The sequence below is a fragment of the Apodemus sylvaticus genome, chromosome 13 (assembly GCF_947179515.1).
Source record: "Apodemus sylvaticus chromosome 13, mApoSyl1.1, whole genome shotgun sequence".
In the NCBI taxonomy this organism is placed as follows: domain Eukaryota; kingdom Metazoa; phylum Chordata; class Mammalia; order Rodentia; family Muridae; genus Apodemus; species Apodemus sylvaticus.
In genome coordinates, this window is record NC_067484.1 from 33,309,097 (window position 1) to 33,324,371 (window position 15,275).

Genomic DNA, 15,275 nt, shown 5'->3' on the forward strand with positions numbered 1-15,275 from the left:
TGAGCGTATGGGGGCCATTCCTACTCAAACCACCACAACATGCTATTTCATCAGTATGACCCTCAACATACTGTTTCACCTGTGTGAGCTCTCTGTGCCCCTCCCCCACAGGTCATGTCTTTTTGGGAGTATGACGCGGTACAAGAAGTCTGAAGCTACTTCCCAGGCTGATGAGCATCTGGAAGTGCTATTGGGCGAAGAAAAGCAATTTAGTCATTTGGTTCCACTTCTAACTGGACTTGTTGGTAGTTTTCTTTCAGTCTTACTTAGTCCTTGCAACATATGGTACAGTGATAAAATTCCCCATGTCACCAAGTGAGGTGAGGTAGAGGACATCTTTCCTCGTGGCCCCATAAAGGAAGGTGATTTAAGTGTGGCAACAACAACCCCTCCCCACTTTGTCTGGCTTTGGAAAGAAATCAGCCAGGGACCACACAGCTTGTCCTTGAATGAGCATCAAACAGCTGTGTGACTGTCACACAGGTGTCCTCTTTTCTTGGCCTCTGTGAGGATGCAGGTAGGTAATGGGTATCTAAAAGGGGAAAGGATGGGTATATATATATATATACACACATATGTATATATATATATATTTGTATATTTATTTGTATATATATTATATATAGCATATATATTCATATATAATATATATTACAAATGCAACAAAATAGGAGCAAAGGCAGTTCCTGCATAGGAAGTCATCAGTGTTCCCATTCTGGGATATAATCATGACAATTCTGATTCAAATTCCAGAAAGGACCAGTGGGAGTCTTGTCTAATACTCTTAGGTTCTCTTGAAGTCAGTTAGGAGCCATCCCTTAATCATCTTAGAACATAGTGGATGCTCAGGAAACTTTAAAAACAAAAAGGAATAAATTATTCAGAACCATGTCTGTGCTTTGGTGCTCATTTACAAGGGAGTGCTGGGATGTAGCTGAGAATGTTGACTGTGAACTGGGTTGTAGGTGGTGGTGGGGGTGATTACAGACCTGAAGGTATTTTCTTTAAAAGCCAGTTTAGCCAGAGCCTGTTTGTGTGCTGGGGTGTGAAACTCTATGAATGTATTATCAGCACGGCCTTAGATGGGTTCCTGTGATTTGCTTTGGGCGGAAACAGATTCCTTCTTTTCAGATTCCCTGGGGGCAGAGAGACCATGGGACCACCTGCCACTCTAATGATCCACTCCTCCACCCATAATTAACGCTTGTGCTAAAGGTGAAATGTCTGAAAACACTAGCCACTGGCCTCATGTGGCTGCTCGCACTACTATAGCTAGTCCAAAGTAAGACGTGCTGCAAATATATAATAAAAACCACCATATATTAAAGGTTTGGTGGAACAAAAGAAAACTAAGTTCCCCATTATTGATTTTATATTTGATATGTGCGAACATGATAATGTTTGGAATATACTGGAATACAAATATCTGAAATTGCATATATGGATCATATTATATTTCTACTGTGTAGTCTTATTCTAAAAGACACCTTGTCTTTTAGACAAGGATACAAACCAAGAAAACTTGTTAAAACCTGTTAAATTTAGGTTTTGAAGGACCTATAAGTTTAGATATGAGGACAATGGAATTTTGCATGAAGAAAAATACAGACACTCCAAATAACACAATGTGCAGGGAAAGAGAGTAGACCAGGTGTCCACAACCTCATGACCCAGCTTCCCTGTATTTGATTTAATTATTTGATGGCTCTAGTGAATTCCACCTTTATTGTAATATTCTGGCAAAATAAATCATAATGATTTATTGGCCAGAAACACTGGCCAACAACTGCTATTTACCAGGAGCTATGCCAAATGCTTTATACACAGCATGTAAATGTATATATAGGCATGTATGAAGTAGGCATCTGGCTATCTTCAGATGGCATTCAGGACAAATCATGTCAAAGTCACTGGCAATGGAAGACAAGGGGCAAGGAACAGGTGCAGGTGTTGCTCAGTTACTGGCTTGACCAGTGACTGCTGAGCCCAAATCCTGATCAGGACTGGCCGGAGAATGAATGCGCTGGGCATCTTCATAGCAGACACCTTCCAGAATGCCTCATGTGTAACATGTGCTCACTAAATATTGGCTTATCACCACCTGATCCTTCCTTCCTTTCCTCTTGCTTACATCTTGGCCCTTTCCTTATTCCCATCACCACTTCATAGAAGTGCCAATAAATGACTCTGCCATTTATTGCTATATGCTGGTCAGGCCATGGTGATTAGCATCAGATGGACTTTGATGTGGAGCCAAATGCCACTCACTGACAGTAACTTATGAAGGGAGGTGATAACGCCCTCTCATAGGCTTGTAATGGGGTTTAATGCCAGGTGGATGCAGTGAATCTCCAGGGAGAAAGTAAATAATAAACGCTAGCCAGTGCCATTGCTTAATCTTTTCGTGTGGTTTACTTACTCTCTATTGTTTGTTTGCTTTAAAATTTTCTTTTCTTTATTTTTTATTACAGGATTTTATTCTAGAGCTCAGGATGGCCCCGTACTTGGAATCCTCTTATATCAGACCCACTGTCTGACACGGAGTACTGGAATTACAGATCTGTGCACTACACCTGCCTATGATTTTCTATCTTCTAAATCTCAATTTCAAAAATTACGGGTGTCTAGAGGCTAAAATTGAATTGGATCGCTTTCTTCTAGCCTTCACCTCAGGTTAATTCATCCTCTGCTCCTCTCTAAGTCCCCTGTAATCTAAAAAAGAGGAAGTGTAGGAAAAACTTAGGGGCACTTTAGAAAACGTATAAGGGCATCATGTGGGGAGCAACAAAGGCGGGACTAGCAAGTGATTTGAAGGGGGAAGTGGTAAAAATAGGGAAGAGGTGAGACATACAGAAGGAAGGTAGACTAGCAGCAAAGATGTCTGAAAAAGCTATAGACAAGCATTCCATCAATCAATCTATCTATCTATCTATCTATCTATCTATCTATCTATCTATCTATCTATCTATCTATCTATCTATTTATGTATCAAACTATCAATTATCTATCTGCCAAAGTGTCAATCATCTGTATATCTGTCATCTATCTATCTATCTATCTATCTATCTAATCTATCATCTATCATTCTATTAATCATCTGTTATCTATCTTCTATCTTCTATCAATCTATTTATATTTCTATCATCCTATCTATCTATCTATCTATCTATCATCTATCTATCTATCTATCTATCTATCTATCTATCTATCTATCTATCAACCTATCTCCCTGTCTGTCTACCTATGATAACATGTAATTCATATACGTCTGTATGTACATACACACATTAGTTTAAATGAAATATTTCTATCTGGGCTGACAATGGTTCCCCCAAGAGCCATAGACTGTCCAACAAAAAACAAAATACCAGGCATGAGAAGCCCTCTTCTGAGTTGTTGGTTAGGATTGTTCAAACGATTCCTCAAACATACAGCCTATTGCTATTGCCTTTGTTACTTCTCTGAGGTGGAAGTTAAATCTCTATTGATCGAGATAGCACCAACTTCAGGTACAGGGCCCAGAAACCCCTTTCCTGGAACTGATAAATAATTTTCATAGTGCGAGAAGGTACCATACATGTTTCCAAAGAAGGGAGCAAACAACAATCCTATTCAGATATGACATCAATGAATCACAGTAATAACCATCAGGTATAGTCATGGCATATATAGCTTGGCTATAACCAACAGCTCTAATTAGTCTAATTAGTCTTAGGGTCTGCTGACTAAGTGGGAAACCTTGCCCAGTACTAGAAACCCAGCCAACTAGTCCATAGTGAAATCATGGATCTTGGAGGAGAACCTACAACTTCCTCTTCACTGAACCAGCATAATTACTAACAACATGTTAAATATTTATTCTGATACTCACAGATAAATGTAGCTCCTGCCCCTTATCAAGGAAACTTCTCTTTGCAACAGATGGAGGCTATTACAAAAAACCCTACAGCTGATCAAAATGCTGAGAATAAGAGATCGTGTGGTGTTCAGTCCCAACTGATACATAAACACAATTCTTGCACCAGTAAGGAGAAGGGGAGAGAGATGGTAAGAGCCAGAGGAACTGGAAGTTTGCTGTGAGATTGTGACTCCTAAAAATGTCAGAGAGGTTACACTCATGAAGTCTCATCAACATGGCTGATTAAACAAGTCCTGAATAATAACATCAATAGACATGCTAACATGGAAGGGGAAAGGCTTCTGGTCCCTCATCCGTAGACAAAAAGCTATGAGCAATGGGAGAGGGCTAAAAATTGGGAAAAGTGGACTTCCTCAGAGAAGAGTCTTCCCAATTGGTTATCCAATACCAAGTGGTTAGCCCTGAGAATGTGTGTGTGTGTGTGTGTCTGTGTCTGTGTGTGTGTGTGTGTGTATATATATATGTATATATGTCTAATTAGTCTTATATATACACATACATACATATGTGCAGTCAATGACAACCACTTAACTAGTATGACTAGATAGGCACTGGCTGGGACCCTTCTCTGGAATCTAAATAAAGTAGTCTTAATTTATTAAGCAAGAAAAGACACTAAGTATGTAGTATTATTACTGCTTTTCACATATACTAAAGAGCTTGAACTAAGTGATCTTACTGTGATCTATCTTCTTGTTATCTTAAGCTATAAATAGGTTCAGGCCAAGTGTATACAAGGTCTAGGAATAAAATAGTTGAAAAAGTGTTCAGAACCCCCTGCTTTCCCAGTACAATCCTGTCCATTCCCTGCTCCTCTTATTCGTCATCTCCCTCAGGAAATAATTTAGGAGAAGCAGCACCTATCACACAGGGAGTCGTAGCTAAAACAGCTAAAGGTGCCCATTTAGTCCATAAGTGTTTATCGAGTGCTTAGTACATAGTGCACACGGAAGACCAGATCTAAGGAATATGGTAGGCTGTGCCTATCAGATTTTTCTACCAAGGGTCTCCAGAGCTGAGACCTATGACTCAGCTCCCTTTCAGACAGGCATTGATACCGATGCTCTGAGAGGAGAAAGGTAGCCGGCAGCCATCTCACCTTACACATCTGAGGTGGGACAGATGCCCAAGTCTGCTAGTCATGGGGCTAGGCTGTTCGGTGGCACGCCGTTCTCCGGCTCCTCTCACTGGAGTTCCTTGCCGCTATGGCAATGGCTAGCCATAGGACCCTAACAGCAGAGACACAGGGAAGCTCACAGTGGAGAGGTAGGATGTTCATTCAGCTTTGACTTTTGTTTGCTATAGGTACATACAAAGCAGTTCTCCAAGGACTTTTGATGGAACATAGGCATTTCAAAGACAAACATGGCCTCTACATATTTATATGAATTGCATGGTCTTTATTTGCACGGTCTTTGTCACATTTGATCATGTTTTTTTACAGCTCCTCTGCCTGGGAGTCGAAGAAGGATGAATCACTTTTGTCTAGTTGTCTAGTTCTCCACAGCTCCCAGGTGTGTGAGGACAGAGGTGGCTCTAGGGTGCCAGTTCCTTCTGACTGTAAGGGCCCAGCATGCCTGGTGGATGGTGACATTTTGCTGAAAGCAGCTCCAAGAGATGTTAGAGACAGTTCCCTCTGGGAAGACTGGGGCACTGCAGAAGGGTTTCAACCCAGTTTCTGGTTCTGACGAAACCCCAACCCCTGTATTGAGCATTGAATGGTTGCTTAAGTGGGTCGGTATTCAAAGCTGTGAAATTTTCCATTATTTACAATTCTGTAACTAGTTATCTAGGTGGGGCCATTTGCTTACTTTAGGCCAAAGGCGTGTGTGACAAGTGGCATGAGCTGCTGGCATGCCCAGACTACAGCAACATCTTTCTGAGATCCTAGGCCATTTCCTCGATATGCTGGCTTTATGTTGAGGCCCTGGGTGGTCTTGAAGAATATATATGAAAGATAACAGAACCCCTGGCAGCTGTGATGCTGAACAACTGCATAGAGAGGGCGGCTCAGACCCCAGCCCAACTGTTCTGTCAGCTATAGTGTAAAGGTGTTGGCATTTGGGTATGTTGAAGCTACTATCTTTTTAATACACTCCTGGTTTCTCAACAAGCAATATTTTCTGTTCTTGATTCCAGCTTATGTCTTACTGCCCTCAGGGTGTCCTGTCTCTGCATTCCTTTAGCTAATGCCGTTTGCATCCAGACAGCTCTGGGCTTTGTTACCCATGGGCTTGAAGCCATAATTGAGGAGGACAGTGCTCATTGTGCTTCTCCCAAAATGCCTTGCGCAAAGCCTAGCAAACAGTCAGCACTCAGTCAATACGTAGTGATTGATTTGAGAGGCTGGAATGACCCAGATCAAGCTCCAAGCATCACCTGGAGCTTTCTGATTAAATGAACGAATCTCACAATCTTTCTCAACCACCACCATTCAACTTTGGCTGAGGGGGAGCCCCAGCTCTGAACCTCCTGGCTGGTGAGTCATACTTGCTGGCCAGCTGTTGTCTGGTTTATTGGGGTTCAAGGTGCTCTGGGCTACTCTCAAATGACTCAAGTAACAGGATGACCAAAGATTATTCTCTGTTCTTTCTACACGTATACTTTAAAATCTTTCACAAAAAAGGAAAAGTCCATCAAATAAAGATCAGACTCCCCCTCTAGGACTCCTGTCTCCCTCTTTTATTACCCAGGAAAGAAGGAAGGAAAGAGTGAAATAGATGTCTCTCCAGTAACTGCACAAATATTTTTAAAGAATCATAACAAGAGGTGTGGAAGCTGAGATCCCAGCACCAGGGCTCTCTAGAGTTAGCTGCATGTGTGGAGCCGGTGGTTGCCATTTTAACACTAATGTGTCTGATATGTTAGCGAGTGGTTTTGTCATGCTGGAGAGAGGGCACTGCAATGATGGAAGTGATCTCAGAGATGGAAAAGTTAGTTTAGTTTAAAAAAAATTCATGATTTTTGAGGCATTAATCATTTGTCTAATGAAAAAATATAGATAGCATGATAAACAACTGAAATTTATGCCATGTGCATTTCCACGAATGAACACTGTGACTACCTTCACATTTATCTTGCCAGACCTTTCCTGATGCTGACACACGATGCTGACCTGATGCTGAAGCGCTTCTGTGACACACGCATCCCTGCATCCTATGTCAGCATCTAGTTTTTACTTAACATTTTTCTATGTTAACGTTATCACTTTCATGGGCTTCGTTTTTTTTTTCTTATAGAAGTGTATCATTGCTCAGAAAACTGTACTTATTTGTTATTAGATATTATTTCATTTGTCTTATTTTGCTACTATAAATTTCCTGTAAATAAATATTCTCACACTTGTATGACTCATTCCTGAAGGTCTACTCATAGAGTGCGATTACTTGGTCATAGGCAATGTAGGCTTTTAAAGTAAAGTCATAGCTTTGGTCAGAAAAGTCACAGTGTTTACCCTCCCATTTAACCTTCCAGACACTTATACGTTTATTCAAGTTGGACTTTATAAAATCAAGTGGATACAAACAAGACAAAGACTGGATGGAGGAAAGAATGTAAATAGTTAATAAATTTCTAAAGCTGAATGGTTTAGTCCAACCTGTTCTGGTTGAACCGCTACTGCTCTTTAAACATGACTTTCAGGTCGAAAGCTGGAAGGGAACAGGAACTCCAAAGGAAGATCAACGGAGTGAACTAACGTGGACCTTGGGAGCTCTCGGAGACTCAAAGAGCACAAACAGGCTGGACCAAGGCCCCTGACACATATGTAGCAGTTGTGGGTCCCCCAACAACTGGAGCAGGGGTTGTCCCTAAAGCTGTTGCCTGTCTGTGGAATCCCTTCCCCAACAGGGCTGCCTTGCCTGGAGAGGATGCACCTAACCCTGCAGAGACTTGATGTGCCAGGGTGGAAGGATACCCACTGGGGGGCCACCCTCTCAGAGGAGGAGAGGTGGGAGGGAGAAGGGACGGACTCTTTAAGGAGGGGATTGGGGCTGGAGGCAGTGATTGGGATGTTTAAAAAAAATAACTTTTGGAAATCACTCTGTAGACCAGGCTGGCCTCAAACTCAGAGATCTATCTGCCTGCCTCTTTCTTCCAAGTGGTGGGTTAAGGGCTGCTTTGACTCACTTGCTCGCTCTTGGACTTTTCCTTTTACTGGGTTACCTCACCCAGCCTTGATATTGTGAGTTGGGCCTTGTTTTAGTTTAACTTGTTATTCTGTGTTTGGTATTTGTCCCTAGGAGGCTTGCTCTTTTTCAGAAGGGAAATGGAGGAGTAGAGAGGATCTAGGGGAGAGAGGATGTGTACATGGTTAGGGTGTATTGTATGAGAAAGAATAAACGAACAAACAAACAAATTTGCTTGGATTTAGATCCAATTTCCACACAGTGAGAGGTGGGCAAACATCTTCATTTGTATACTTACACAGTAGCAGAGGAGCATCCTTCTCCAAAGGGGCAAAAGCCGTGTGTTGTGGAGAGCAGTGTATGTAGGAATATGTAGTGGTGTGTGTGTGTGTGTGTGTGTGTGTGTTTGTGTGTGTGTGTGTGTGTGCACACTCATCCACATTCATCGTGTAGCTTGAAATCCCCTTAAGCCATGTTCTGGTTGTTTGAATAGAAAAAAAGAAATCTGTTTTTGAGATGCTCAGGGGAGAGAAAAGCCAGGGTAAAGACTAAGCCATTTATCTTACCAAAAGGTACCTTGGAGCAGTGGGGAGTTGCTTTAGGAAAGCTGTTCTCTTATTTTTTCTTTCTTTCCCTCCAACCCCGCATGTGCTAATGTATTAAAATTCTTTTACTTAATATGTCAAAAAAATCTCTTTTCATAGTAAAAAATAGAAACTGTTCATGTCGTCCCCCTCTGCTCCCTACCCTGCTCCATTTTCTTGTCTGCTTGATGACTCCCACACTGCTCCTGATGAGGAGGAGGTCAGCGAGCATCAAGGGCAGGCCCAGATGCTGCTGCATGAGCTGTCCTGTGGAGCAGCCCTTTGTTCAGACAAAGGTGGCACGTACCAAATTGCTTGACCCAATGTGGAAGAACGAGGATTGGCTTGGTCATGAATCCAGCAGCAGGATTCCCTCTGGAAGAGGAGCAACAGTTGTCTGGTGGAAAGGTGGCTACTGGTTAACCCTTTCCTGCCTAGGCCAGTAGAACCTGTAGGTCACAGAGATGGGAGGTATCTGTCATGTAGTAAGGAGGGGCAGGGATTTGGATCAGGATCCTGGCTAGAGGGGTGACATTGTCTGAGTCATTTCCCCTCCCTCCATGAACAACCTGGTCACAGGCAAATCCAGGGCTGCTGACCTAAAGACACACACAGAGAGAGAGAGGAGAGAATAAAGTTGGATGGGAGGAGGTAAGAATGTGAAAAAGTTCTAGGAGAGGACTAGGGAGGAGAAATATGATCAGAATATATTATATGAAAATGTTGAAACCATAGACTTTTAAAAAGACACAAAATGGCTAAGAAATATCTTAGAAAGTGTTCAGAATTCTTAGTAATTAGAGAAGTGCAAATTAAAACTTCTTTGGGATTTTATCTTATCCCATTCAGAAGGGCTAAGATCAAGAATACAACTGGCAGTCATCTTCCTGCCTTCTTGTCTCAGAGACCTGCAGCTCGACCCTGCTGATAGCAAGATGTCTTCAGGAAATGCAAAATTTGGGCATCCTGCCCCCAACTTCAAAGCCACAGCTGTTGTGCCTGACGGACAATTGAGAGAGATCAGCCTAAGTGAATACAGAGGAAAACACATCGTTTTTCTTTTACCCTCTTAGTTTTACTTTTGTGTGCTCCACAGAGATCACTGCTTTCAGCGACAGGAGAGAAGAGAATCAACTGTCAAGCGATCGGAATTTCTGTGGATTCTCACTTCTGTCATCTGGCATCGATTAATACACCCAAGAAACAAGGAGGAGCTGAACCTATGAAGATTCCCTTGGTATCAGATCCCAAGTGTACCATTGCTCAGGATTACGGAGGGCTAAGGGCTGATGGAGGGATCTCTTTCAGTGGCCTCTTTATTATTGATGATAAAAGTATCATTTGCCAGATCACTATAAATGATCTTCCTGTTGGCTGCTCTGTGGATAAGATTCTGAGACCAGTCCAGGCCTTCCAGCTCACTGACAAACGTAGTAAAGTGTGCCCAGCTGGCTGGAAACCTAGCAGCGATACCATCAAGCCTAATGTCCCAAAGAGGGAAGAATATTTCGTTAAGCAGAAGTGAGCACTGGACCACTTTCCTGCCAGGCAGCCTTGAGCAGCCAGAGGGAAATCTCGTGTATTCATGCTTAAACACAAGATGTGCTGTGATTCAAGCTATGCCTTTCCTACAGGGCTGAGGGTGGTTAGCCTTTCTTCCACTACTGGGAATGGGCTGAGCGATGCTGTGGGCAGACTCTCTGATAAACCAGTCACAGAAATCACCCTGGTTTTGTTTGTTTGCTTGCTTGTTTTATTCAATGTGAACTTTGAGAGGGGAAAAAAAAAGAATACAACTGGCAGCAAATTCCCAGTGAGGATGTGGGGAAGGGGGAACAATCCTTTACTATTGGTGGGATCGTAAGGTGGCACAGCCTCTGTGGCCATCGGTGAGGAGAAAAACTAAATGTGAATCTACCATATAAACCAGCCACACCACCCCTTAGCATATGACCAAAGGACTCAACAACCTACTCCGCAGATACTTCTCAGCCACATTCACAATAGCTAGGCAACAGAAACAACATAAATGTCCTTCAGTTGATGAATGGTTTTATGAAAATGTAGCACATATACACAGCGAATTCTATTTAACTATAACAAAGAATGAAATAATTAAATTTGCAGGTAGGTGGGTGAAACTAGAAAATATTATGCTGTGTGAGCTGGCACAGTATACAGAAATGTAAGTGCCACATGTTCTATCTTATTTGTGGATTCTAGCTCTGAATATTTGGACTCAAACATAAAGCCTGCAGTAACCACTGACGCCAGGAAAGTGGATAAGAACCACGGAGAGCAGTGTAGGATGGGGCCTGTAGAGAAGGGTAGGACAAGGAGAAAGGGGAAAAATAGGGACTTTAACTGGGGAGCAAGAAGTGAGAGTAATACAAAGGTAGAGGGGGGCCGGAGAGATAAAATAACACTAACGATGTTTGGGAAAGCCTCGGGGAAACATTATTTTATAAATTCACAATCATATACATTTATACACACACAAACACACACAAATGGGGGAGGGGTCAGAGAATTAGTAGAGTTACATCACATGGGATGATAATCCTTTGCCCAAGAACTGTACCTAACAACAACCCAGTGTTAGTGTTAGTTCAAATTGTTGATCCAGGGAGACCAAGAGACTCCTAAAATATAAGGCTCTGCCACTGCCTGTAGTTGCTTCCTGAAACTTGACGATCAGACCCTATTATTTTAGATACAGGACTTAGAACAATGGTTCACAACCTTCCTAGTGCTGTGATTCTTTAGTGCAGTTATTCATGTTGTGATGACCTCCAATATAAGATTATTTTTGTTGCTACCTCATAACTAATTTTGTGACTGTTATGAATTGGAATGAAAATATTTGTGCTGTTCAATGGTCTCAGGTGACCCCGTGAAAGGGTCGTTTGAACCCCAAAGGGGTTCCTTCCCACAGGTTGAGAACCACTGGTTTAGAAGGATTGAACTGGAAATGACCTGAAAGCTCCATGAAGACGAACTTTCATCCAAAGGTGCTATACAAGCTGCCAAAGGATAAAAGTGATGACAACTACATGGCTGTAATGCTGGACCCTCAGATACCTGACCGAACCACAAAAATAACCAGCCTCATGAGATATTAAGTGCTATCATTGTGGCACTTCTATCTTGAGAGTTACTAACCACTGCCTAAATGGACTTAAAGTCCACTCGATGGGACGGAATTCATGCCTGGTACTGTAAACCTGCCAACTACATGTTGTCAATGGGAGGGAATTCATGCCTGGTACTGTAAATCCAGCTAACTACATATTATCAATGGGAGAGAATTAATGCCTGGTACTGTACACCCAGCCAACTACGTGTTGTCAATGGGAGAGAATTCATGCCTACTACTATAAATCCAGTCAACTATATGTGGCTGGAGAGAGGTCATAGACCCTAAGAGAGAATCTGCTTTTGCCATTTTCCTAAACCAATGTAAGTTCTAACTGGATTCTATATACTAATCCTTATACACATAGATAAGTGTAACTCTCACCTCTCATCAAAGAAGCTTCCTTTTCAGCAGATGGAGACTGTTCCTGAGATTCACAATTGGTCAAAAGTCAGAGACTAAGTGAATATGGGTTGTTCATCCCTAACTGGCACATCTATAATGCAACCCCCTCACCCATGGCTCAGAGAAAAGAGAGGGCAGAGAGATTCTAAGAGCCAGGGTGCATGGTACTAGTTTCTTGTAGGAATGATAAGCAAGCTGCATCTATGAAATCTCAGCAATACAGTTGTGTAAAAAAGACAGAATTGCATAATGACAATACCTATTGATATGTCAACACGGATGAGCAAAGTTTCATGAGGCTCCACCCATAAATGAAGAGCTATAGGTAACCAGTGATTGTAGAAAGAGGGGGGAAGAGGGGATGGAGAGAGGGAAGGAGAGAGAGGGGGGAGTACAGTGAAGTCTAACAGAACTTTGAGCTGTTCCCATGTTTGATTCATTTACACCGTTGCTTTGTGTTGTTCTTTGCAAGGTGACCATTCCCTATGAACGAATACCTTTTATTCTCACCACGAAGGCATGGATCATGGTGGTTGGGTTAAGCAACTGAAAATATCTAGTTTTCTAGGGTGAAAAAGAAATAGATGTTTTTGTGCCTTTATTTTAAAAAAATAACAATACAAACCTGAATCTTGGGTTATGGTGAGAAAGTGTCTTGACCCTGTGATGAGCTGTAGATTTGACATCAGAGTCTGCCTTACACTCTATACTTTTCAAGGGAAATAACAGTCCGATCAAGTGGAGGGTGATTCTGAAAAAGTCTTTTGGGGGCTGGAGAGATGGCTCAGTGGTTAAGAGCACTGACTGTTCTTCCAGAGGTCCTGAGTTCAATTCCCAGTAGCCACATGATGACTCATAACCATCTGTAGTGGGATCTGATGCCCTCTTCTGGTATCTCTGAAGAGAGTAACAGTGTACTCACATAAAACAAACAAATAAATCTTAAAAAGAAAAGAAAAGGTCTTTTGTCACCTCCTATAATTTGCTTTACCTCTCTAAGCCTCATTATTTGAATCTGAAAATGATGTCTATATTTTTGTTTTGTTTCTCTTGTCAAGAAACCATAAGACCAATAAAGTTGATGATAGAATTCTGAGAGATTTAATGTGTAAATGTTATTTTTTTGTTGTTAGAAATTGTATTAATCAAGATTCTCTAGAAGAACAGAGCTTGTAGATTGAATCTATGTATAATCTAACTGCATTTATCATCTATCTTTCTATCTATCTATCTATCTATCTATCTATCTATCTATCTATCTATCTACCCATCTATCATCTGTCTATCATCTATTTGTCATCTATCATCTTTCTAAAGAGGATTTAGTAGAGTGATTTACAGGCAATGTCCCACTAGTTCAATGAAGGCTATCTACCAATGGAAGGTCAAAGTGGTTCAGTCCACCAGGCTGAGTGTCTCAGCTTGTCTTCAGTATACACTGAAAGAAGAAGTTGCAATGGTAGGTATGGACTTACTAGTGAGAGCAAAAGCAAGCAGATATGGAAGAAAGAGAGAGAATGAGAGAGAGAGGGAGAGGGTAAAGAAGCTTCCGTCTTTCATGTCCTTTATATAGAATATCAGCAGAAGGTATGGTCCAGATTAAAGGTGAATCTTCCCACCTCAAAAGATCTGAATTAAAAATAGGGCTGCTATAAACATATTGGAGCACATATTCTTATTACATGCTGGGGAATCCTCTGGGTATATGCCCAGGATTAATATAGCAGGATACTCTGGAAGTGAGGTGCCCAGTTTTCTGAGGAACCGCCAGACTGATTTCCAGAGTGGTTGTACCAATTTGCAACCCCACCAGCAGTGGAGAAGTGTTCCTCTTTCTCCACATCCTCGCCAACACCTGCTGTCTCCTGAGTTTTTAATCTTAGCCATTCTGACTGGTGTAAGGTGAAATCTCAGGGCTGTTTTGATTTGTATTTCCCTAATGACTAATGATGATGAGCATTTTTTAAGATGCTTCTCAGCCATCCGAAGTTCTTCTGGTGAAAATTCTTTGTTTAGCTCTGTACCCCATTTTTAATAGGGTTATTTGGTTTTCTGGGGTCTAACTTCTTGAGTTCTTTGTATATATTGGATATTAGCCAGAAGCTGGAAAGAACCCAGGTATCCCTCAGTGGAGGAATGGATACAAAAAAATGTGGTATATATACACAATGGAGTACTATTCAGTCATTAGAAACAATGAATTCATGAAATTCTTAGACAAATGGATGGAGCTGGAGAACATCATACTAAGTAAGGTAACCGGGTCTCAAAAGATCAATCATGGTATACACTCACTAATAAGTGGATATTACCCTAGAAAATTGGAATACCCAAAACCTAATCCACACATCAAATGATGTCCAAGAAGAACGGAGGAGTGGCCCCTGGTTCTGGAAAGACTCAGTGTAGCAGTATAGGGCAATACCAGAACAGGGAAGTGGGAAGGAGTGGATGGAGGAATCGGGGGAGGGAAGAGGGCTTATGGGATTTTCGGGGAGTGGGAATCCAGAAAAGGGGAAACCATTTAAAATGTAAATAAAAAATATATCGAATGAAAAAATTAAAAAATTTAAAAAAATTAAAAAAAATCTGAATTAAAAGTGTGTCTTCACACCTCAAAGATCCAAATTAGAAGTTGGTCCTCCTACTTCAAATAGTTGAGTTAAGGAAAAAAATAGTGTGCTCCTCATAGTGTGCCCAGTCATTTGGGTTTAAGTTTGTCATAGATATAGTCAAGTTGACAACCAAGAATAGCCATTGGAGTTGCATAAAAAACCATAATTGCAGTTTGAAGCAGATGGTTTTGCAGACCTCAGGGGAGCCACATCTGTCTACTATAGTGCATCAGGTATGAGTGATCCCATACTCACTTGCCAATCATATCCATCCTGCCATCAAGAAATCAAAGGCAGGGTTTTGGTATGGAGGAACCCAAACAGGGGGCCATTAGCAGCACCTATACCATGAAGCACACCTTATGAATTGCTGATTCCTTTTATTGAAAGCCACCAATATTTTCATCTTTATTAAGTGCTTCATAGGGATTAGGATTTATGAATAAAAAGTGATCTAGATGAGATCCATCTAGCACATCAGGATGGTAT

General features: G+C 41.5%; 1 protein-coding gene and 1 pseudogene across 1 annotated transcript in view; both read left to right on the forward strand.

Moving 5' to 3' along the window:
- Nucleotides 1-15,275, forward strand: part of Nars1 (asparaginyl-tRNA synthetase 1) — a 581,145-nt gene that overhangs the window by 286,959 nt on the left and 278,911 nt on the right. The window lies entirely within an intron of this gene.
- Nucleotides 9,553-10,155, forward strand: LOC127698123 (peroxiredoxin-1-like; annotated as a pseudogene).